Source organism: Hyla sarda, unplaced genomic scaffold (genome assembly GCF_029499605.1).
Source record: "Hyla sarda isolate aHylSar1 unplaced genomic scaffold, aHylSar1.hap1 scaffold_1136, whole genome shotgun sequence".
Classification (NCBI taxonomy): Eukaryota; Metazoa; Chordata; class Amphibia; order Anura; family Hylidae; genus Hyla; species Hyla sarda.
Window position 1 is genome coordinate 90,372 of NW_026607757.1, and position 22,233 is coordinate 112,604.

The 22,233-nt window shown below is 46.2% G+C and overlaps 10 non-coding genes across 10 annotated transcripts; all 10 read right to left on the minus strand.

Annotated features, from left to right (window-relative positions):
• Positions 1 to 582: 582 nt before the first annotated feature.
• On the minus strand, positions 583 to 773 carry LOC130301795 (U2 spliceosomal RNA). The gene has a single exon (XR_008852146.1). It is a non-coding gene; the product is annotated as a U2 spliceosomal RNA (small nuclear RNA).
• Positions 774 to 2,856: 2,083 nt separating this feature from the next.
• Positions 2,857 to 3,047, minus strand: LOC130301796 (U2 spliceosomal RNA). The gene has a single exon (XR_008852147.1). It is a non-coding gene; the product is annotated as a U2 spliceosomal RNA (small nuclear RNA).
• A 2,091-nt stretch (positions 3,048 to 5,138) lies between these two features.
• Positions 5,139 to 5,329, minus strand: LOC130301797 (U2 spliceosomal RNA). Its single transcript, XR_008852148.1, has one exon. It is a non-coding gene; the product is annotated as a U2 spliceosomal RNA (small nuclear RNA).
• Positions 5,330 to 7,416: 2,087 nt separating this feature from the next.
• LOC130301798 (U2 spliceosomal RNA) lies at positions 7,417 to 7,607 on the minus strand. Its single transcript, XR_008852149.1, has one exon. It is a non-coding gene; the product is annotated as a U2 spliceosomal RNA (small nuclear RNA).
• Positions 7,608 to 9,697: 2,090 nt separating this feature from the next.
• On the minus strand, positions 9,698 to 9,888 carry LOC130301799 (U2 spliceosomal RNA). The gene has a single exon (XR_008852150.1). It is a non-coding gene; the product is annotated as a U2 spliceosomal RNA (small nuclear RNA).
• A 2,086-nt stretch (positions 9,889 to 11,974) lies between these two features.
• Positions 11,975 to 12,165, minus strand: LOC130301807 (U2 spliceosomal RNA). Its single transcript, XR_008852158.1, has one exon. It is a non-coding gene; the product is annotated as a U2 spliceosomal RNA (small nuclear RNA).
• A 2,088-nt stretch (positions 12,166 to 14,253) lies between these two features.
• On the minus strand, positions 14,254 to 14,444 carry LOC130301800 (U2 spliceosomal RNA). The gene has a single exon (XR_008852151.1). It is a non-coding gene; the product is annotated as a U2 spliceosomal RNA (small nuclear RNA).
• Positions 14,445 to 16,541: 2,097 nt separating this feature from the next.
• LOC130301801 (U2 spliceosomal RNA) lies at positions 16,542 to 16,732 on the minus strand. The gene has a single exon (XR_008852152.1). It is a non-coding gene; the product is annotated as a U2 spliceosomal RNA (small nuclear RNA).
• A 2,096-nt stretch (positions 16,733 to 18,828) lies between these two features.
• On the minus strand, positions 18,829 to 19,019 carry LOC130301802 (U2 spliceosomal RNA). Its single transcript, XR_008852153.1, has one exon. It is a non-coding gene; the product is annotated as a U2 spliceosomal RNA (small nuclear RNA).
• A 2,089-nt stretch (positions 19,020 to 21,108) lies between these two features.
• On the minus strand, positions 21,109 to 21,299 carry LOC130301804 (U2 spliceosomal RNA). Its single transcript, XR_008852155.1, has one exon. It is a non-coding gene; the product is annotated as a U2 spliceosomal RNA (small nuclear RNA).
• Positions 21,300 to 22,233: the final 934 nt, after the last annotated feature.

Genomic DNA, 22,233 nt, shown 5'->3' on the forward strand with positions numbered 1-22,233 from the left:
AATGGATGGCTGGAAGCATTTGTCTTTGCCTTTGCAATACCACAGAAGCAATGCATGGTCAATGTACAGCAATGACACACCTGTGTGAACAGCCAGGAGACCCCCCCCCCCCCCCCCCCATGTTATGTTACATAGTTACATAGTTAGTACGGTCGAAAAAAGACATATGTCCATCAAGTTCAACCAGGGAATTAAGGGGTAGGGGTGTGGCGCGATATTGGGGAAGGGATGAGATTTTATATTTCTTCATAAGCATTAATCTTATTTTGTCAATTAGGAACATTCAGCACCCACCCGCTATCAAGGCAGCTGCCTATCATGTCATGCCCTACCTGCACAGGTGTGCTGGCTACTCAAATGATCCAATTAAGGAGGCCATTTAGTCAGCAGCAGCAGAAGTCCTGTGCCTGGACGCTCCAACAGCGGCCAGACACAAGCAGAAGCAGAAGCAGCAGAAGCAGCAGCAGCACCACCTTTTGTTTTTTGGCTGCAGCAGCAGCAAGGCCCACAGGGCTGGCTAGCTGGCTAGCCAGCAAGCAGGTAGCAATGAAAGTAGGAATCTTTCTTTTTAACCCTGTAAGGGGGTGGTGCACTGTACCCGAAGATACTGCCATATCGGGTCAATGCATAGGGCGACGGAAGCAAGCTTCGAAATCGGCCCCCGTTCTCAAAAATCCATTTAATATATGGTCCCCAGATAGGGGACGTATCAGATATTAAACTGATAAGAACAGATACTACACTTGATCTTAGCCAAAAGGCCGAGAAGCGATAACCGTGAAAGGGGCGGGCCCAACAAGGTGCCCTTCATGGGCACTATCACTGCTTGCTGTCAGGGAGGCTGCCAGACAATTTTCCATGCACACTCTGGGCTGGGGGGCAGTCAACCACCAGTACACACAGCAGAACCTAAACCCATACCATTATTGCTAAGCAGCAAGACAGGGGCCCATTGCACTCCCACGGGGCCTTTTTAAATGCAATCCATAACCCGGATTTGCCAGGAACCCTTCTTACTCCTCCTACTTGCATGTGACACTGGGCTTAGGATCTGCATAGGAAACACACACACAAGCACACACCTACCTTTGTTGCCTGCAGATGCCTCCTTGGCTGTCCCCAAACGGTATCAAACCAACACCCACGGGAAGCTGTAAGCATAGAGGACATGCCTGCACCCCATTGGACTTACCTGTGTGGGTTAAACCCGGGTTATTTGACAACCTATGGCGGTGATGGTTCTGCTCAGGCAGAGCAGTGCTGATGCTCCTCATAAAGCTGTCGCTGCTGTGAAGGTTCTAGGTGACATCACAAATCCCTATGGTTACATACACAACAAAGCTGGGTTGTTGTTGTTTACACTCTGCAAGGCCTGTGGAAGTGAGTGACATCATAGCACTGTAGTTCTGAGGGTTCTAGATGGATGCAACAATCTCCTGTTGCTTCTATGAAGGCCATAATAGACGACATCACCAAACAGCTCCATAGTCACATACACAGCAAAGGAGAGATGTTGTTTACACCTAGTGATGTCAGTGGTATTGAGTGACATCACAGCACAGTGCTAAGGCTCCTGGGCCTGGACACAGCAGCGGCTGCAATATCTCAACGGAGAATACGTTTATATATATGTGTGTGTGTGCGCGTATATATATATATATATATATATATATATATATATATATATATATTTCTCCGCCGAAATCACTTTTAAACCCATTTCCACCTTTTTTTCCCTTCTCTTCCTCTTACTTTTTTTTCACGTTTTTTTACGTTTTTCTCCTTTTTGCCTCTTTTCTGGGCGTATTATTCTTCTTTTTCTTCTTTTTTTTCGTCTAATGCATACCCCATCAGTGCAGCAATGCTTATTCAATACCGCCAGCAGATGGAGACACTGGGGGATAATTTTCTAAGGATTTATACTGATTTTTCCTGTCTGAATTTGTCGCACAGAAAGTTGCAGGCCAAATATGTGTGACATTTCTGCGACTTTAGCTTCTAGAGCATTTTTACAACATTATACATAGGTGCTGAATACATAAAAAGCGACTGTTCAGCGACAGACAAGTCGCATCGGCTGAAAGTAGGCCAGAATGTCAGTCCATGTTGGAGCAGGTTTAGATACAGTCTAAAGTATAGATCTCAAAGTCTGTGCACAGAATTTAGCAAGGGCCTCGCACCTTCTGATGCATCAGGTAGGTGCACAATAGCATAGCCTAACCCTCTGTACTTTGGTCTATATTGATGCGGGACATAGACAGCCAGCTGATGACCAATCCATTAGTGCAATGGATGGCTGGAAGCATTTGTCTTTGCCTTTGCAATACCACAGAAGCAATGCATGGTCAATGTACAGCAATGACACACCTGTGTGAACAGCCAGGAGACCCCCCCCCCCCCCATGTTATGTTACATAGTTACATAGTTAGTACGGTCGAAAAAAGACATATGTCCATCAAGTTCAACCAGGGAATTAAAGGGGTAGGGGTGTGGCGCGATATTGGGGAAGGGATGAGATTTTATATTTCTTCATAAGCATTAATCTTATTTTGTCAATTAGGAACATTCAGCACCCACCCGCTATCAAGGCAGCTGCCTATCATGTCATGCCCTACCTGCACAGGTGTGCTGGCTACTCAAATGATCCAATTAAGGAGGCCATTTAGTCAGCAGCAGCAGAAGTCCTGTGCCTGGACGCTCCAACAGCGGCCAGACACAAGCAGAAGCAGAAGCAGCAGAAGCACCACCTTTTGTTTTTTGGCTGCAGCAGCAGCAAGGCCCACAGGGCTGGCTAGCTGGCTAGCCAGCAAGCAGGTAGCAATGAAAGTAGGAATCTTTCTTTTTAACCCTGTAAGGGGGTGGTGCACTGTACCCGAAGATACTGCCATATCGGGTCAATGCATAGGGCGACGGAAGCAAGCTTCGAAATCGGCCCCCGTTCTCAAAAATCCATTTAATATATGGTCCCCAGATAGGGGACGTATCAGATATTAAACTGATAAGAACAGATACTACACTTGATCTTAGCCAAAAGGCCGAGAAGCGATAACCGTGAAAGGGGCGGGCCCAACAAGGTGCCCTTCATGGGCACTATCACTGCTTGCTGTCAGGGAGGCTGCCAGACAATTTTCCATGCACACTCTGGGCTGGGGGGCAGTCAACCACCAGTACACACAGCAGAACCTAAACCCATACCATTATTGCTAAGCAGCAAGACAGGGGCCCATTGCACTCCCACGGGGCCTTTTTAAATGCAATCCATAACCCGGATTTGCCAGGAACCCTTCTTACTCCTCCTACTTGCATGTGACACTGGGCTTAGGATCTGCATAGGAAACACACACACAAGCACACACCTACCTTTGTTGCCTGCAGATGCCTCCTTGGCTGTCCCCAAACGGTATCAAACCAACACCCACGGGAAGCTGTAAGCATAGAGGACATGCCTGCACCCCATTGGACTTACCTGTGTGGGTTAAACCCGGGTTATTTGACAACCTATGGCGGTGATGGTTCTGCTCAGGCAGAGCAGTGCTGATGCTCCTCATAAAGCTGTCGCTGCTGTGAAGGTTCTAGGTGACATCACAAATCCCTATGGTTACATACACAACAAAGCTGGGTTGTTGTTGTTTACACTCTGCAAGGCCTGTGGAAGTGAGTGACATCATAGCACTGTAGTTCTGAGGGTTCTAGATGGATGCAACAATCTCCTGTTGCTTCTATGAAGGCCATAATAGACGACATCACCAAACAGCTCCATAGTCACATACACAGCAAAGGAGAGATGTTGTTTACACCTAGTGATGTCAGTGGTATTGAGTGACATCACAGCACAGTGCTAAGGCTCCTGGGCCTGGACACAGCAGCGGCTGCAATATCTCAACGGAGAATACGTTTATATATATGTGTGTGTGTGCGCGTATATATATATATATATATATATATATATATATATATATATTTCTCCGCCGAAATCACTTTTAAACCCATTTCCACCTTTTTTTCCCTTCTCTTCCTCTTACTTTTTTTTCACGTTTTTTTAAGTTTTTCTCCTTTTCGCCTCTTTTCTGGGCGTATTATTCTTCTTTTTCTTCTTTTTTTTCGTCTAATGCATACCCCATCAGTGCAGCAATGCTTATTCAATACCGCCAGCAGATGGAGACACTGGGGGATAATTTTCTAAGGATTTATACTGATTTTTCCTGTCTGAATTTGTCGCACAGAAAGTTGCAGGCCAAATATGTGTGACATTTCTGCGACTTTAGCTTCTAGAGCATTTTTACAACATTATACATAGGTGCTGAATACATAAAAAGCGACTGTTCAGCGACAGACAAGTCGCATCGGCTGAAAGTAGGCCAGAATGTCAGTCCATGTTGGAGCAGGTTTAGATACAGTCTAAAGTATAGATCTCAAAGTCTGTGCACAGAATTTAGCAAGGGCCTCGCACCTTCTGATGCATCAGGTAGGTGCACAATAGCATAGCCTAACCCTCTGTACTTTGGTCTATATTGATGCGGGACATAGACAGCCAGCTGATGACCAATCCATTAGTGCAATGGATGGCTGGAAGCATTTGTCTTTGCCTTTGCAATACCACAGAAGCAATGCATGGTCAATGTACAGCAATGACACACCTGTGTGAACAGCCAGGAGACCCCCCCCCCCCCCCATGTTATGTTACATAGTTACATAGTTAGTACGGTCGAAAAAAGACATATGTCCATCAAGTTCAACCAGGGAATTAAGGGGTAGGGGTGTGGCGCGATATTGGGGAAGGGATGAGATTTTATATTTCTTCATAAGCATTAATCTTATTTTGTCAATTAGGAACATTCAGCACCCACCCGCTATCAAGGCAGCTGCCTATCATGTCATGCCCTACCTGCACAGGTGTGCTGGCTACTCAAATGATCCAATTAAGGAGGCCATTTAGTCAGCAGCAGCAGAAGTCCTGTGCCTGGACGCTCCAACAGCGGCCAGACACAAGCAGAAGCAGAAGCAGCAGAAGCAGCAGCAGCACCACCACCTTTTGTTTTTTGGCTGCAGCAGCAGCAAGGCCCACAGGGCTGGCTAGCTGGCTAGCCAGCAAGCAGGTAGCAATGAAAGTAGGAATCTTTCTTTTTAACCCTGTAAGGGGGTGGTGCACTGTACCCGAAGATACTGCCATATCGGGTCAATGCATAGGGCGACGGAAGCAAGCTTCGAAATCGGCCCCCGTTCTCAAAAATCCATTTAATATATGGTCCCCAGATAGGGGACGTATCAGATATTAAACTGATAAGAACAGATACTACACTTGATCTTAGCCAAAAGGCCGAGAAGCGATAACCGTGAAAGGGGCGGGCCCAACAAGGTGCCCTTCATGGGCACTATCACTGCTTGCTGTCAGGGAGGCTGCCAGACAATTTTCCATGCACACTCTGGGCTGGGGGGCAGTCAACCACCAGTACACACAGCAGAACCTAAACCCATACCATTATTGCTAAGCAGCAAGACAGGGGCCCATTGCACTCCCACGGGGCCTTTTTAAATGCAATCCATAACCCGGATTTGCCAGGAACCCTTCTTACTCCTCCTACTTGCATGTGACACTGGGCTTAGGATCTGCATAGGAAACACACACACAAGCACACACCTACCTTTGTTGCCTGCAGATGCCTCCTTGGCTGTCCCCAAACGGTATCAAACCAACACCCACGGGAAGCTGTAAGCATAGAGGACATGCCTGCACCCCATTGGACTTACCTGTGTGGGTTAAACCCGGGTTATTTGACAACCTATGGCGGTGATGGTTCTGCTCAGGCAGAGCAGTGCTGATGCTCCTCATAAAGCTGTCGCTGCTGTGAAGGTTCTAGGTGACATCACAAATCCCTATGGTTACATACACAACAAAGCTGGGTTGTTGTTGTTTACACTCTGCAAGGCCTGTGGAAGTGAGTGACATCATAGCACTGTAGTTCTGAGGGTTCTAGATGGATGCAACAATCTCCTGTTGCTTCTATGAAGGCCATAATAGACGACATCACCAAACAGCTCCATAGTCACATACACAGCAAAGGAGAGATGTTGTTTACACCTAGTGATGTCAGTGGTATTGAGTGACATCACAGCACAGTACTAAGGCTCCTGGGCCTGGACACAGCAGCGGCTGCAATATCTCAACGGAGAATACGTTTATATATATGTGTGTGTGTGCGCGTATATATATATATATATATATATATATATATATATATATATATATATATTTCTCCGCCGAAATCACTTTTAAACCCATTTCCACCTTTTTTTCCCTTCTCTTCCTCTTACTTTTTTTTCACGTTTTTTTACGTTTTTCTCCTTTTCGCCTCTTTTCTGGGCGTATTATTCTTCTTTTTCTTCTTTTTTTTCGTCTAATGCATACCCCATCAGTGCAGCAATGCTTATTCAATACCGCCAGCAGATGGAGACACTTGGGGATAATTTTCTAAGGATTTATACTGATTTTTCCTGTCTGAATTTGTCGCACAGAAAGTTGCAGGCCAAATATGTGTGACATTTCTGCGACTTTAGCTTCTAGAGCATTTTTACAACATTATACATAGGTGCTGAATACATAAAAAGCGACTGTTCAGCGACAGACAAGTCGCATCGGCTGAAAGTAGGCCAGAATGTCAGTCCATGTTGGAGCAGGTTTAGATACAGTCTAAAGTATAGATCTCAAAGTCTGTGCACAGAATTTAGCAAGGGCCTCGCACCTTCTGATGCATCAGGTAGGTGCACAATAGCATAGCCTAACCCTCTGTACTTTGGTCTATATTGATGCGGGACATAGACAGCCAGCTGATGACCAATCCATTAGTGCAATGGATGGCTGGAAGCATTTGTCTTTGCCTTTGCAATACCACAGAAGCAATGCATGGTCAATGTACAGCAATGACACACCTGTGTGAACAGCCAGGAGACCCCCCCCCCCCCCATGTTATGTTACATAGTTACATAGTTAGTACGGTCGAAAAAAGACATATGTCCATCAAGTTCAACCAGGGAATTAAGGGGTAGGGGTGTGGCGCGATATTGGGGAAGGGATGAGATTTTATATTTCTTCATAAGCATTAATCTTATTTTGTCAATTAGGAACATTCAGCACCCACCCGCTATCAAGGCAGCTGCCTATCATGTCATGCCCTACCTGCACAGGTGTGCTGGCTACTCAAATGATCCAATTAAGGAGGCCATTTAGTCAGCAGCAGCAGAAGTCCTGTGCCTGGACGCTCCAACAGCGGCCAGACACAAGCAGAAGCAGAAGCAGCAGAAGCAGCAGCAGCACCACCTTTTGTTTTTTGGCTGCAGCAGCAGCAAGGCCCACAGGGCTGGCTAGCTAGCAAGCAGGTAGCAATGAAAGTAGGAATCTTTCTTTTTAACCCTGTAAGGGGGTGGTGCACTGTACCCGAAGATACTGCCATATCGGGTCAATGCATAGGGCGACGGAAGCAAGCTTCGAAATCGGCCCCCGTTCTCAAAAATCCATTTAATATATGGTCCCCAGATAGGGGACGTATCAGATATTAAACTGATAAGAACAGATACTACACTTGATCTTAGCCAAAAGGCCGAGAAGCGATAACCGTGAAAGGGGCGGGCCCAACAAGGTGCCCTTCATGGGCACTATCACTGCTTGCTGTCAGGGAGGCTGCCAGACAATTTTCCATGCACACTCTGGGCTGGGGGGCAGTCAACCACCAGTACACACAGCAGAACCTAAACCCATACCATTATTGCTAAGCAGCAAGACAGGGGCCCATTGCACTCCCACGGGGCCTTTTTAAATGCAATCCATAACCCGGATTTGCCAGGAACCCTTCTTACTCCTCCTACTTGCATGTGACACTGGGCTTAGGATCTGCATAGGAAACACACACACAAGCACACACCTACCTTTGTTGCCTGCAGATGCCTCCTTGGCTGTCCCCAAACGGTATCAAACCAACACCCACGGGAAGCTGTAAGCATAGAGGACATGCCTGCACCCCATTGGACTTACCTGTGTGGGTTAAACCCGGGTTATTTGACAACCTATGGCGGTGATGGTTCTGCTCAGGCAGAGCAGTGCTGATGCTCCTCATAAAGCTGTCGCTGCTGTGAAGGTTCTAGGTGACATCACAAATCCCTATGGTTACATACACAACAAAGCTGGGTTGTTGTTGTTTACACTCTGCAAGGCCTGTGGAAGTGAGTGACATCATAGCACTGTAGTTCTGAGGGTTCTAGATGGATGCAACAATCTCCTGTTGCTTCTATGAAGGCCATAATAGACGACATCACCAAACAGCTCCATAGTCACATACACAGCAAAGGAGAGATGTTGTTTACACCTAGTGATGTCAGTGGTATTGAGTGACATCACAGCACAGTGCTAAGGCTCCTGGGCCTGGACACAGCAGCGGCTGCAATATCTCAACGGAGAATCCGTTTATATATATGTGTGTGTGTGCGCGTATATATATATATATATATATATATATATATATATATATATATATTTCTCCGCCGAAATCACTTTTAAACCCATTTCCACCTTTTTTTCCCTTCTCTTCCTCTTACTTTTTTTTCACGTTTTTTTACGTTTTTCTCCTTTTCGCCTCTTTTCTGGGCGTATTATTCTTCTTTTTCTTCTTTTTTTTCGTCTAATGCATACCCCATCAGTGCAGCAATGCTTATTCAATACCGCCAGCAGATGGAGACACTGGGGGATAATTTTCTAAGGATTTATACAGATTTTTCCTGTCTGAATTTGTCGCACAGAAAGTTGCAGGCCAAATATGTGTGACATTTCTGCGACTTTAGCTTCTAGAGCATTTTTACAACATTATACATAGGTGCTGAATACATAAAAAGCGACTGTTCAGCGACAGACAAGTCGCATCGGCTGAAAGTAGGCCAGAATGTCAGTCCATGTTGGAGCAGGTTTAGATACAGTCTAAAGTATAGATCTCAAAGTCTGTGCACAGAATTTAGCAAGGGCCTCGCACCTTCTGATGCATCAGGTAGGTGCACAATAGCATAGCCTAACCCTCTGTACTTTGGTCTATATTGATGCGGGACATAGACAGCCAGCTGATGACCAATCCATTAGTGCAATGGATGGCTGGAAGCATTTGTCTTTGCCTTTGCAATACCACAGAAGCAATGCATGGTCAATGTACAGCAATGACACACCTGTGTGAACAGCCAGGAGACCCCCCCCCCCCCATGTTATGTTACATAGTTACATAGTTAGTACGGTCGAAAAAAGACATATGTCCATCAAGTTCAACCAGGGAATTAAGGGGTAGGGGTGTGGCGCGATATTGGGGAAGGGATGAGATTTTATATTTCTTCATAAGCATTAATCTTATTTTGTCAATTAGGAACATTCAGCACCCACCCGCTATCAAGGCAGCTGCCTATCATGTCATGCCCTACCTGCACAGGTGTGCTGGCTACTCAAATGATCCAATTAAGGAGGCCATTTAGTCAGCAGCAGCAGAAGTCCTGTGCCTGGACGCTCCAACAGCGGCCAGACACAAGCAGAAGCAGAAGCAGCAGAAGCAGCAGCAGCACCACCTTTTGTTTTTTGGCTGCAGCAGCAGCAAGGCCCACAGGGCTGGCTAGCTGGCTAGCCAGCAAGCAGGTAGCAATGAAAGTAGGAATCTTTCTTTTTAACCCTGTAAGGGGGTGGTGCACTGTACCCGAAGATACTGCCATATCGGGTCAATGCATAGGGCGACGGAAGCAAGCTTCGAAATCGGCCCCCGTTCTCAAAAATCCATTTAATATATGGTCCCCAGATAGGGGACGTATCAGATATTAAACTGATAAGAACAGATACTACACTTGATCTTAGCCAAAAGGCCGAGAAGCGATAACCGTGAAAGGGGCGGGCCCAACAAGGTGCCCTTCATGGGCACTATCACTGCTTGCTGTCAGGGAGGCTGCCAGACAATTTTCCATGCACACTCTGGGCTGGGGGGCAGTCAACCACCAGTACACACAGCAGAACCTAAACCCATACCATTATTGCTAAGCAGCAAGACAGGGGCCCATTGCACTCCCACGGGGCCTTTTTAAATGCAATCCATAACCCGGATTTGCCAGGAACCCTTCTTACTCCTCCTACTTGCATGTGACACTGGGCTTAGGATCTGCATAGGAAACACACACACAAGCACACACCTACCTTTGTTGCCTGCAGATGCCTCCTTGGCTGTCCCCAAACGGTATCAAACCAACACCCACGGGAAGCTGTAAGCATAGAGGACATGCCTGCACCCCATTGGACTTACCTGTGTGGGTTAAACCCGGGTTATTTGACAACCTATGGCGGTGATGGTTCTGCTCAGGCGGAGCAGTGCTGATGCTCCTCATAAAGCTGTCGCTGCTGTGAAGGTTCTAGGTGACATCACAAATCCCTATGGTTACATACACAACAAAGCTGGGTTGTTGTTGTTTACACTCTGCAAGGCCTGTGGAAGTGAGTGACATCATAGCACTGTAGTTCTGAGGGTTCTAGATGGATGCAACAATCTCCTGTTGCTTCTATGAAGGCCATAATAGACGACATCACCAAACAGCTCCATAGTCACATACACAGCAAAGGAGAGATGTTGTTTACACCTAGTGATGTCAGTGGTATTGAGTGACATCACAGCACAGTGCTAAGGCTCCTGGGCCTGGACACAGCAGCGGCTGCAATATCTCAACGGAGAATACGTTTATATATATGTGTGTGTGTGCGCGTATATATATATATATATATATATATATATATATATATATTTCTCCGCCGAAATCACTTTTAAACCCATTTCCACCTTTTTTTCCCTTCTCTTCCTCTTACTTTTTTTTCACGTTTTTTTACGTTTTTCTCCTTTTCGCCTCTTTTCTGGGCGTATTATTCTTCTTTTTCTTCTTTTTTTTCGTCTAATGCATACCCCATCAGTGCAGCAATGCTTATTCAATACCGCCAGCAGATGGAGACACTGGGGGATAATTTTCTAAGGATTTATACTGATTTTTCCTGTCTGAATTTGTCGCACAGAAAGTTGCAGGCCAAATATGTGTGACATTTCTGCGACTTTAGCTTCTAGAGCATTTTTACAACATTATACATAGGTGCTGAATACATAAAAAGCGACTGTTCAGCGACAGACAAGTCGCATCGGCTGAAAGTAGGCCAGAATGTCAGTCCATGTTGGAGCAGGTTTAGATACAGTCTAAAGTATAGATCTCAAAGTCTGTGCACAGAATTTAGCAAGGGCCTCGCACCTTCTGATGCATCAGGTAGGTGCACAATAGCATAGCCTAACCCTCTGTACTTTGGTCTATATTGATGCGGGACATAGACAGCCAGCTGATGACCAATCCATTAGTGCAATGGATGGCTGGAAGCATTTGTCTTTGCCTTTGCAATACCACAGAAGCAATGAATGGTCAATGTACAGCAATGACACACCTGTGTGAACAGCCAGGAGACCCCCCCCCCCCCCCATGTTATGTTACATAGTTACATAGTTAGTACGGTCGAAAAAAGACATATGTCCATCAAGTTCAACCAGGGAATTAAGGGGTAGGGGTGTGGCGCGATATTGGGGAAGGGATGAGATTTTATATTTCTTCATAAGCATTAATCTTATTTTGTCAATTAGGAACATTCAGCACCCACCCGCTATCAAGGCAGCTGCCTATCATGTCATGCCCTACCTGCACAGGTGTGCTGGCTACTCAAATGATCCAATTAAGGAGGCCATTTAGTCAGCAGCAGCAGAAGTCCTGTGCCTGGACGCTCCAACAGCGGCCAGACACAAGCAGAAGCAGAAGCAGCAGAAGCAGCAGCAGCACCACCTTTTGTTTTTTGGCTGCAGCAGCAGCAAGGCCCACAGGGCTGGCTAGCTGGCTAGCCAGCAAGCAGGTAGCAATGAAAGTAGGAATCTTTCTTTTTAACCCTGTAAGGGGGTGGTGCACTGTACCCGAAGATACTGCCATATCGGGTCAATGCATAGGGCGACGGAAGCAAGCTTCGAAATCGGCCCCCGTTCTCAAAAATCCATTTAAAATATGGTCCCCAGATAGGGGACGTATCAGATATTAAACTGATAAGAACAGATACTACACTTGATCTTAGCCAAAAGGCCGAGAAGCGATAACCGTGAAAGGGGCGGGCCCAACAAGGTGCCCTTCATGGGCACTATCACTGCTTGCTGTCAGGGAGGCTGCCAGACAATTTTCCATGCACACTCTGGGCTGGGGGGCAGTCAACCACCAGTACACACAGCAGAACCTAAACCCATACCATTATTGCTAAGCAGCAAGACAGGGGCCCATTGCACTCCCACGGGGCCTTTTTAAATGCAATCCATAACCCGGATTTGCCAGGAACCCTTCTTACTCCTCCTACTTGCATGTGACACTGGGCTTAGGATCTGCATAGGAAACACACACACAAGCACACACCTACCTTTGTTGCCTGCAGATGCCTCCTTGGCTGTCCCCAAACGGTATCAAACCAACACCCACGGGAAGCTGTAAGCATAGAGGACATGCCTGCACCCCATTGGACTTACCTGTGTGGGTTAAACCCGGGTTATTTGACAACCTATGGCGGTGATGGTTCTGCTCAGGCAGAGCAGTGCTGATGCTCCTCATAAAGCTGTCGCTGCTGTGAAGGTTCTAGGTGACATCACAAATCCCTATGGTTACATACACAACAAAGCTGGGTTGTTGTTGTTTACACTCTGCAAGGCCTGTGGAAGTGAGTGACATCATAGCACTGTAGTTCTGAGGGTTCTAGATGGATGCAACAATCTCCTGTTGCTTCTATGAAGGCCATAATAGACGACATCACCAAACAGCTCCATAGTCACATACACAGCAAAGGAGAGATGTTGTTTACACCTAGTGATGTCAGTGGTATTGAGTGACATCACAGCACAGTGCTAAGGCTCCTGGGCCTGGACACAGCAGCGGCTGCAATATCTCAACGGAGAATACGTTTATATATATGTGTGTGTGTGCGCGTATATATATATATATATATATATATATATATATATATATATATTTCTCCGCCGAAATCACTTTTAAACCCATTCCACCTTTTTTTCCCTTCTCTTCCTCTTACTTTTTTTTCACGTTTTTTTACGTTTTTCTCCTTTTCGCCTCTTTTCTGGGCGTATTATTCTTCTTTTTCTTCTTTTTTTTCGTCTAATGCATACCCCATCAGTGCAGCAATGCTTATTCAATACCGCCAGCAGATGGAGACACTGGGGGATAATTTTCTAAGGATTTATACTGATTTTTCCTGTCTGAATTTGTCGCACAGAAAGTTGCAGGCCAAATATGTGTGACATTTCTGCGACTTTAGCTTCTAGAGCATTTTTACAACATTATACATAGGTGCTGAATACATAAAAAGCGACTGTTCAGCGACAGACAAGTCGCATCGGCTGAAAGTAGGCCAGAATGTCAGTCCATGTTGGAGCAGGTTTAGATACAGTCTAAAGTATAGATCTCAAAGTCTGTGCACAGAATTTAGCAAGGGCCTCGCACCTTCTGATGCATCAGGTAGGTGCACAATAGCATAGCCTAACCCTCTGTACTTTGGTCTATATTGATGCGGGACATAGACAGCCAGCTGATGACCAATCCATTAGTGCAATGGATGGCTGGAAGCATTTGTCTTTGCCTTTGCAATACCACAGAAGCAATGCATGGTCAATGTACAGCAATGACACACCTGTGTGAACAGCCAGGAGACCCCCCCCCCCCCCCCCCCCATGTTATGTTACATAGTTACATAGTTAGTACGGTCGAAAAAAGACATATGTCCATCAAGTTCAACCAGGGAATTAAGGGGTAGGGGTGTGGCGCGATATTGGGGAAGGGATGAGATTTTATATTTCTTCATAAGCATTAATCTTATTTTGTCAATTAGGAACATTCAGCACCCACCCGCTATCAAGGCAGCTGCCTATCATGTCATGCCCTACCTGCACAGGTGTGCTGGCTACTCAAATGATCCAATTAAGGAGGCCATTTAGTCAGCAGCAGCAGAAGTCCTGTGCCTGGACGCTCCAACAGCGGCCAGACACAAGCAGAAGCAGCAGAAGCAGCAGCAGCACCACCTTTTGTTTTTTGGCTGCAGCAGCAGCAAGGCCCACAGGGCTGGCTAGCTGGCTAGCCAGCAAGCAGGTAGCAATGAAAGTAGGAATCTTTCTTTTTAACCCTGTAAGGGGGTGGTGCACTGTACCCGAAGATACTGCCATATCGGGTCAATGCATAGGGCGACGGAAGCAAGCTTCGAAATCGGCCCCCGTTCTCAAAAATCCATTTAATATATGGTCCCCAGATAGGGGACGTATCAGATATTAAACTGATAAGAACAGATACTACACTTGATCTTAGCCAAAAGGCCGAGAAGCGATAACCGTGAAAGGGGCGGGCCCAACAAGGTGCCCTTCATGGGCACTATCACTGCTTGCTGTCAGGGAGGCTGCCAGACAATTTTCCATGCACACTCTGGGCTGGGGGGCAGTCAACCACCAGTACACACAGCAGAACCTAAACCCATACCATTATTGCTAAGCAGCAAGACAGGGGCCCATTGCACTCCCACGGGGCCTTTTTAAATGCAATCCATAACCCGGATTTGCCAGGAACCCTTCTTACTCCTCCTACTTGCATGTGACACTGGGCTTAGGATCTGCATAGGAAACACACACACAAGCACACACCTACCTTTGTTGCCTGCAGATGCCTCCTTGGCTGTCCCCAAACGGTATCAAACCAACACCCACGGGAAGCTGTAAGCATAGAGGACATGCCTGCACCCCATTGGACTTACCTGTGTGGGTTAAACCCGGGTTATTTGACAACCTATGGCGGTGATGGTTCTGCTCAGGCAGAGCAGTGCTGATGCTCCTCATAAAGCTGTCGCTGCTGTGAAGGTTCTAGGTGACATCACAAATCCCTATGGTTACATACACAACAAAGCTGGGTTGTTGTTGTTTACACTCTGCAAGGCCTGTGGAAGTGAGTGACATCATAGCACTGTAGTTCTGAGGGTTCTAGATGGATGCAACAATCTCCTGTTGCTTCTATGAAGGCCATAATAGACGACATCACCAAACAGCTCCATAGTCACATACACAGCAAAGGAGAGATGTTGTTTACACCTAGTGATGTCAGTGGTATTGAGTGACATCACAGCACAGTGCTAAGGCTCCTGGGCCTGGACACAGCAGCGGCTGCAATATCTCAACGGAGAATACGTTTATATATATGTGTGTGTGTGCGCGTATATATATATATATATATATATATATATATATATATATATATATATATTTCTCCGCCGAAATCACTTTTAAACCCATTTCCACCTTTTTTTCCCTTCTCTTCCTCTTACTTTTTTTTCACGTTTTTTTACGTTTTTCTCCTTTTCGCCTCTTTTCTGGGCGTATTATTCTTCTTTTTCTTCTTTTTTTTCGTCTAATGCATACCCCATCAGTGCAGCAATGCTTATTCAATACCGCCAGCAGATGGAGACACTGGGGGATAATTTTCTAAGGATTTATACTGATTTTTCCTGTCTGAATTTGTCGCACAGAAAGTTGCAGGCCAAATATGTGTGACATTTCTGCGACTTTAGCTTCTAGAGCATTTTTACAACATTATACATAGGTGCTGAATACATAAAAAGCGACTGTTCAGCGACAGACAAGTCGCATCGGCTGAAAGTAGGCCAGAATGTCAGTCCATGTTGGAGCAGGTTTAGATACAGTCTAAAGTATAGATCTCAAAGTCTGTGCACAGAATTTAGCAAGGGCCTCGCACCTTCTGATGCATCAGGTAGGTGCACAATAGCATAGCCTAACCCTCTGTACTTTGGTCTATATTGATGCGGGACATAGACAGCCAGCTGATGACCAATCCATTAGTGCAATGGATGGCTGGAAGCATTTGTCTTTGCCTTTGCAATACCACAGAAGCAATGCATGGTCAATGTACAGCAATGACACACCTGTGTGAACAGCCAGGAGACCCCCCCCCCCCCCCCATGTTATGTTACATAGTTACATAGTTAGTACGGTCGAAAAAAGACATATGTCCATCAAGTTCAACCAGGGAATTAAGGGGTAGGGGTGTGGCGCGATATTGGGGAAGGGATGAGATTTTATATTTCTTCATAAGCATTAATCTTATTTTGTCAATTAGGAACATTCAGCACCCACCCGCTATCAAGGCAGCTGCCTATCATGTCATGCCCTACCTGCACAGGTGTGCTGGCTACTCAAATGATCCAATTAAGGAGGCCATTTAGTCAGCAGCAGCAGAAGTCCTGTGCCTGGACGCTCCAACAGCGGCCAGACACAAGCAGAAGCAGAAGCAGCAGAAGCAGCAGCAGCACCACCTTTTGTTTTTTGGCTGCAGCAGCAGCAAGGCCCACAGGGCTGGCTAGCTGGCTAGCCAGCAAGCAGGTAGCAATGAAAGTAGGAATCTTTCTTTTTAACCCTGTAAGGGGGTGGTGCACTGTACCCGAAGATACTGCCATATCGGGTCAATGCATAGGGCGACGGAAGCAAGCTTCGAAATCGGCCCCCGTTCTCAAAAATCCATTTAATATATGGTCCCCAGATAGGGGACGTATCAGATATTAAACTGATAAGAACAGATACTACACTTGATCTTAGCCAAAAGGCCGAGAAGCGATAACCGTGAAAGGGGCGGGCCCAACAAGGTGCCCTTCATGGGCACTATCACTGCTTGCTGTCAGGGAGGCTGCCAGACAATTTTCCATGCACACTCTGGGCTGGGGGGCAGTCAACCACCAGTACACACAGCAGAACCTAAACCCATACCATTATTGCTAAGCAGCAAGACAGGGGCCCATTGCACTCCCACGGGGCCTTTTTAAATGCAATCCATAACCCGGATTTGCCAGGAACCCTTCTTACTCCTCCTACTTGCATGTGACACTGGGCTTAGGATCTGCATAGGAAACACACACACAAGCACACACCTACCTTTGTTGCCTGCAGATGCCTCCTTGGCTGTCCCCAAACGGTATCAAACCAACACCCACGGGAAGCTGTAAGCATAGAGGACATGCCTGCACCCCATTGGACTTACCTGTGTGGGTTAAACCCGGGTTATTTGACAACCTATGGCGGTGATGGTTCTGCTCAGGCAGAGCAGTGCTGATGCTCCTCATAAAGCTGTCGCTGCTGTGAAGGTTCTAGGTGACATCACAAATCCCTATGGTTACATACACAACAAAGCTGGGTTGTTGTTGTTTACACTCTGCAAGGCCTGTGGAAGTGAGTGACATCATAGCACTGTAGTTCTGAGGGTTCTAGATGGATGCAACAATCTCCTGTTGCTTCTATGAAGGCCATAATAGACGACATCACCAAACAGCTCCATAGTCACATACACAGCAAAGGAGAGATGTTGTTTACACCTAGTGATGTCAGTGGTATTGAGTGACATCACAGCACAGTGCTAAGGCTCCTGGGCCTGGACACAGCAGCGGCTGCAATATCTCAACGGAGAATACGTTTATATATATATGTGTGTGTGTGCGCGTATATATATATATATATATATATATATATATATATATATATATATATTTCTCCGCCGAAATCACTTTTAAACCCATTTCCACCTTTTTTTCCCTTCTCTTCCTCTTACTTTTTTTTCACGTTTTTTTACGTTTTTCTCCTTTTCGCCTCTTTTCTGGGCGTATTATTCTTCTTTTTCTTCTTTTTTTTCGTCTAATGCATACCCCATCAGTGCAGCAATGCTTATTCAATACCGCCAGCAGATGGAGACACTGGGGGATAATTTTCTAAGGAATTTATACTGATTTTTCCTGTCTGAATTTGTCGCACAGAAAGTTGCAGGCCAAATATGTGTGACATTTCTGCGACTTTAGCTTCTAGAGCATTTTTACAACATTATACATAGGTGCTGAATACATAAAAAGCGACTGTTCAGCGACAGACAAGTCGCATCGGCTGAAAGTAGGCCAGAATGTCAGTCCATGTTGGAGCAGGTTTAGATACAGTCTAAAGTATAGATCTCAAAGTCTGTGCACAGAATTTAGCAAGGGCCTCGCACCTTCTGATGCATCAGGTAGGTGCACAATAGCATAGCCTAACCCTCTGTACTTTGGTCTATATTGATGCGGGACATAGACAGCCAGCTGATGACCAATCCATTAGTGCAATGGATGGCTGGAAGCATTTGTCTTTGCCTTTGCAATACCACAGAAGCAATGCATGGTCAATGTACAGCAATGACACACCTGTGTGAACAGCCAGGAGACCCCCCCCCCCCCCATGTTATGTTACATAGTTACATAGTTAGTACGGTCGAAAAAAGACATATGTCCATCAAGTTCAACCAGGGAATTAAGGGGTAGGGGTGTGGCGCGATATTGGGGAAGGGATGAGATTTTATATTTCTTCATAAGCATTAATCTTATTTTGTCAATTAGGAACATTCAGCACCCACCCGCTATCAAGGCAGCTGCCTATCATGTCATGCCCTACCTGCACAGGTGTGCTGGCTACTCAAATGATCCAATTAAGGAGGCCATTTAGTCAGCAGCAGCAGAAGTCCTGTGCCTGGACGCTCCAACAGCGGCCAGACACAAGCAGAAGCAGAAGCAGCAGAAGCAGCAGCAGCACCACCTTTTGTTTTTTGGCTGCAGCAGCAGCAAGGCCCACAGGGCTGGCTAGCTGGCTAGCCAGCAAGCAGGTAGCAATGAAAGTAGGAATCTTTCTTTTTAACCCTGTAAGGGGGTGGTGCACTGTACCCGAAGATACTGCCATATCGGGTCAATGCATAGGGCGACGGAAGCAAGCTTCGAAATCGGCCCCCGTTCTCAAAAATCCATTTAATATATGGTCCCCAGATAGGGGACGTATCAGATATTAAACTGATAAGAACAGATACTACACTTGATCTTAGCCAAAAGGCCGAGAAGCGATAACCGTGAAAGGGGCGGGCCCAACAAGGTGCCCTTCATGGGCACTATCACTGCTTGCTGTCAGGGAGGCTGCCAGACAATTTTCCATGCACACTCTGGGCTGGGGGGCAGTCAACCACCAGTACACACAGCAGAACCTAAACCCATACCATTATTGCTAAGCAGCAAGACAGGGGCCCATTGCACTCCCACGGGGCCTTTTTAAATGCAATTCATAACCCGGATTTGCCAGGAACCCTTCTTACTCCTCCTACTTGCATGTGACACTGGGCTTAGGATCTGCATAGGAAACACACACACAAGCACACACCTACCTTTGTTGCCTGCAGATGCCTCCTTGGCTGTCCCCAAACGGTATCAAACCAACACCCACGGGAAGCTGTAAGCATAGAGGACATGCCTGCACCCCATTGGACTTACCTGTGTGGGTTAAACCCGGGTTATTTGACAACCTATGGCGGTGATGGTTCTGCTCAGGCAGAGCAGTGCTGATGCTCCTCATAAAGCTGTCGCTGCTGTGAAGGTTCTAGGTGACATCACAAATCCCTATGGTTACATACACAACAAAGCTGGGTTGTTGTTGTTTACACTCTGCAAGGCCTGTGGAAGTGAGTGACATCATAGCACTGTAGTTCTGAGGGTTCTAGATGGATGCAACAATCTCCTGTTGCTTCTATGAAGGCCATAATAGACGACATCACCAAACAGCTCCATAGTCACATACACAGCAAAGGAGAGATGTTGTTTACACCTAGTGATGTCAGTGGTATTGAGTGACATCACAGCACATTGCTAAGGCTCCTGGGCCTGGACACAGCAGCGGCTGCAATATCTCAACGGAGAATACGTTTATATATATGTGTGTGTGTGCGCGTAATATATATATATATATATATATATATATATATATATATTTCTCCGCCGAAATCACTTTTAAACCCATTTCCACCTTTTTTTCCCTTCTCTTCCTCTTACTTTTTTTTCACGTTTTTTTACGTTTTTCTCCTTTTCGCCTCTTTTCTGGGCGTATTATTCTTCTTTTTCTTCTTTTTTTTCGTCTAATGCATACCCCATCAGTGCAGCAATGCTTATTCAATACCGCAAGCAGATGGAGACACTGGGGGATAATTTTCTAAGGATTTATACTGATTTTTCCTGTCTGAATTTGTCGCACAGAAAGTTGCAGGCCAAATATGTGTGACATTTCTGCGACTTTAGCTTCTAGAGCATTTTTACAACATTATACATAGGTGCTGAATACATAAAAAGCGACTGTTCAGCGACAGACAAGTCGCATCGGCTGAAAGTAGGCCAGAATGTCAGTCCATGTTGGAGCAGGTTTAGATACAGTCTAAAGTATAGATCTCAAAGTCTGTGCACAGAATTTAGCAAGGGCCTCGCACCTTCTGATGCATCAGGTAGGTGCACAATAGCATAGCCTAACCCTCTGTACTTTGGTCTATATTGATGCGGGACATAGACAGCCAGCTGATGACCAATCCATTAGTGCAATGGATGGCTGGAAGCATTTGTCTTTGCCTTTGCAATACCACAGAAGCAATGCATGGTCAATGTACAGCAATGACACACCTGTGTGAACAGCCAGGAGACCCCCCCCCCCCCCCCCATGTTATGTTACATAGTTACATAGTTAGTACGGTCGAAAAAAGACATATGTCCATCAAGTTCAACCAGGGAATTAAGGGGTAGGGGTGTGGCGCGATATTGGGGAAGGGATGAGATTTTATATTTCTTCATAAGCATTAATCTTATTTTGTCAATTAGGAACATTCAGCACCCACCCGCTATCAAGGCAGCTGCCTATCATGTCATGCCCTACCTGCACAGGTGTGCTGGCTACTCAAATGATCCAATTAAGGAGGCCATTTAGTCAGCAGCAGCAGAAGTCCTGTGCCTGGACGCTCCAACAGCGGCCAGACACAAGCAGAAGCAGAAGCAGCAGAAGCAGCAGCAGCACCACCTTTTGTTTTTTGGCTGCAGCAGCAGCAAGGCCCACAGGGCTGGCTAGCTGGCTAGCCAGCAAGCAGGTAGCAATGAAAGTAGGAATCTTTCTTTTTAACCCTGTAAGGGGGTGGTGCACTGTACCCGAAGATACTGCCATATCGGGTCAATGCATAGGGCGACGGAAGCAAGCTTCGAAATCGGCCCCCGTTCTCAAAAATCCATTTAATATATGGTCCCCAGATAGGGGACGTATCAGATATTAAACTGATAAGAACAGATACTACACTTGATCTTAGCCAAAAGGCCGAGAAGCGATAACCGTGAAAGGGGCGGGCCCAACAAGGTGCCCTTCATGGGCACTATCACTGCTTGCTGTCAGGGAGGCTGCCAGACAATTTTCCATGCACACTCTGGGCTGGGGGGCAGTCAACCACCAGTACACACAGCAGAACCTAAACCCATACCATTATTGCTAAGCAGCAAGACAGGGGCCCATTGCACTCCCACGGGGCCTTTTTAAATGCAATCCATAACCCGGATTTGCCAGGAACCCTTCTTACTCCTCCTACTTGCATGTGACACTGGGCTTAGGATCTGCATAGGAAACACACACACAAGCACACACCTACCTTTGTTGCCTGCAGATGCCTCCTTGGCTGTCCCCAAACGGTATCAAACCAACACCCACGGGAAGCTGTAAGCATAGAGGACATGCCTGCACCCCATTGGACTTACCTGTGTGGGTTAAACCCGGGTTATTTGACAACCTATGGCGGTGATGGTTCTGCTCAGGCAGAGCAGTGCTGATGCTCCTCATAAAGCTGTCGCTGCTGTGAAGGTTCTAGGTGACATCACAAATCCCTATGGTTACATACACAACAAAGCTGGGTTGTTGTTGTTTACACTCTGCAAGGCCTGTGGAAGTGAGTGACATCATAGCACTGTAGTTCTGAGGGTTCTAGATGGATGCAACAATCTCCTGTTGCTTCTATGAAGGCCATAATAGACGACATCACCAAACAGCTCCATAGTCACATACACAGCAAAGGAGAGATGTTGTTTACACCTAGTGATGTCAGTGGTATTGAGTGACATCACAGCACAGTGCTAAGGCTCCTGGGCCTGGACACAGCAGCGGCTGCAATATCTCAACGGAGAATACGTTTATATATATGTGTGTGTGTGCGCGTATATATATATATATATATATATATATATATATATATATATTTCTCCGCCGAAATCACTTT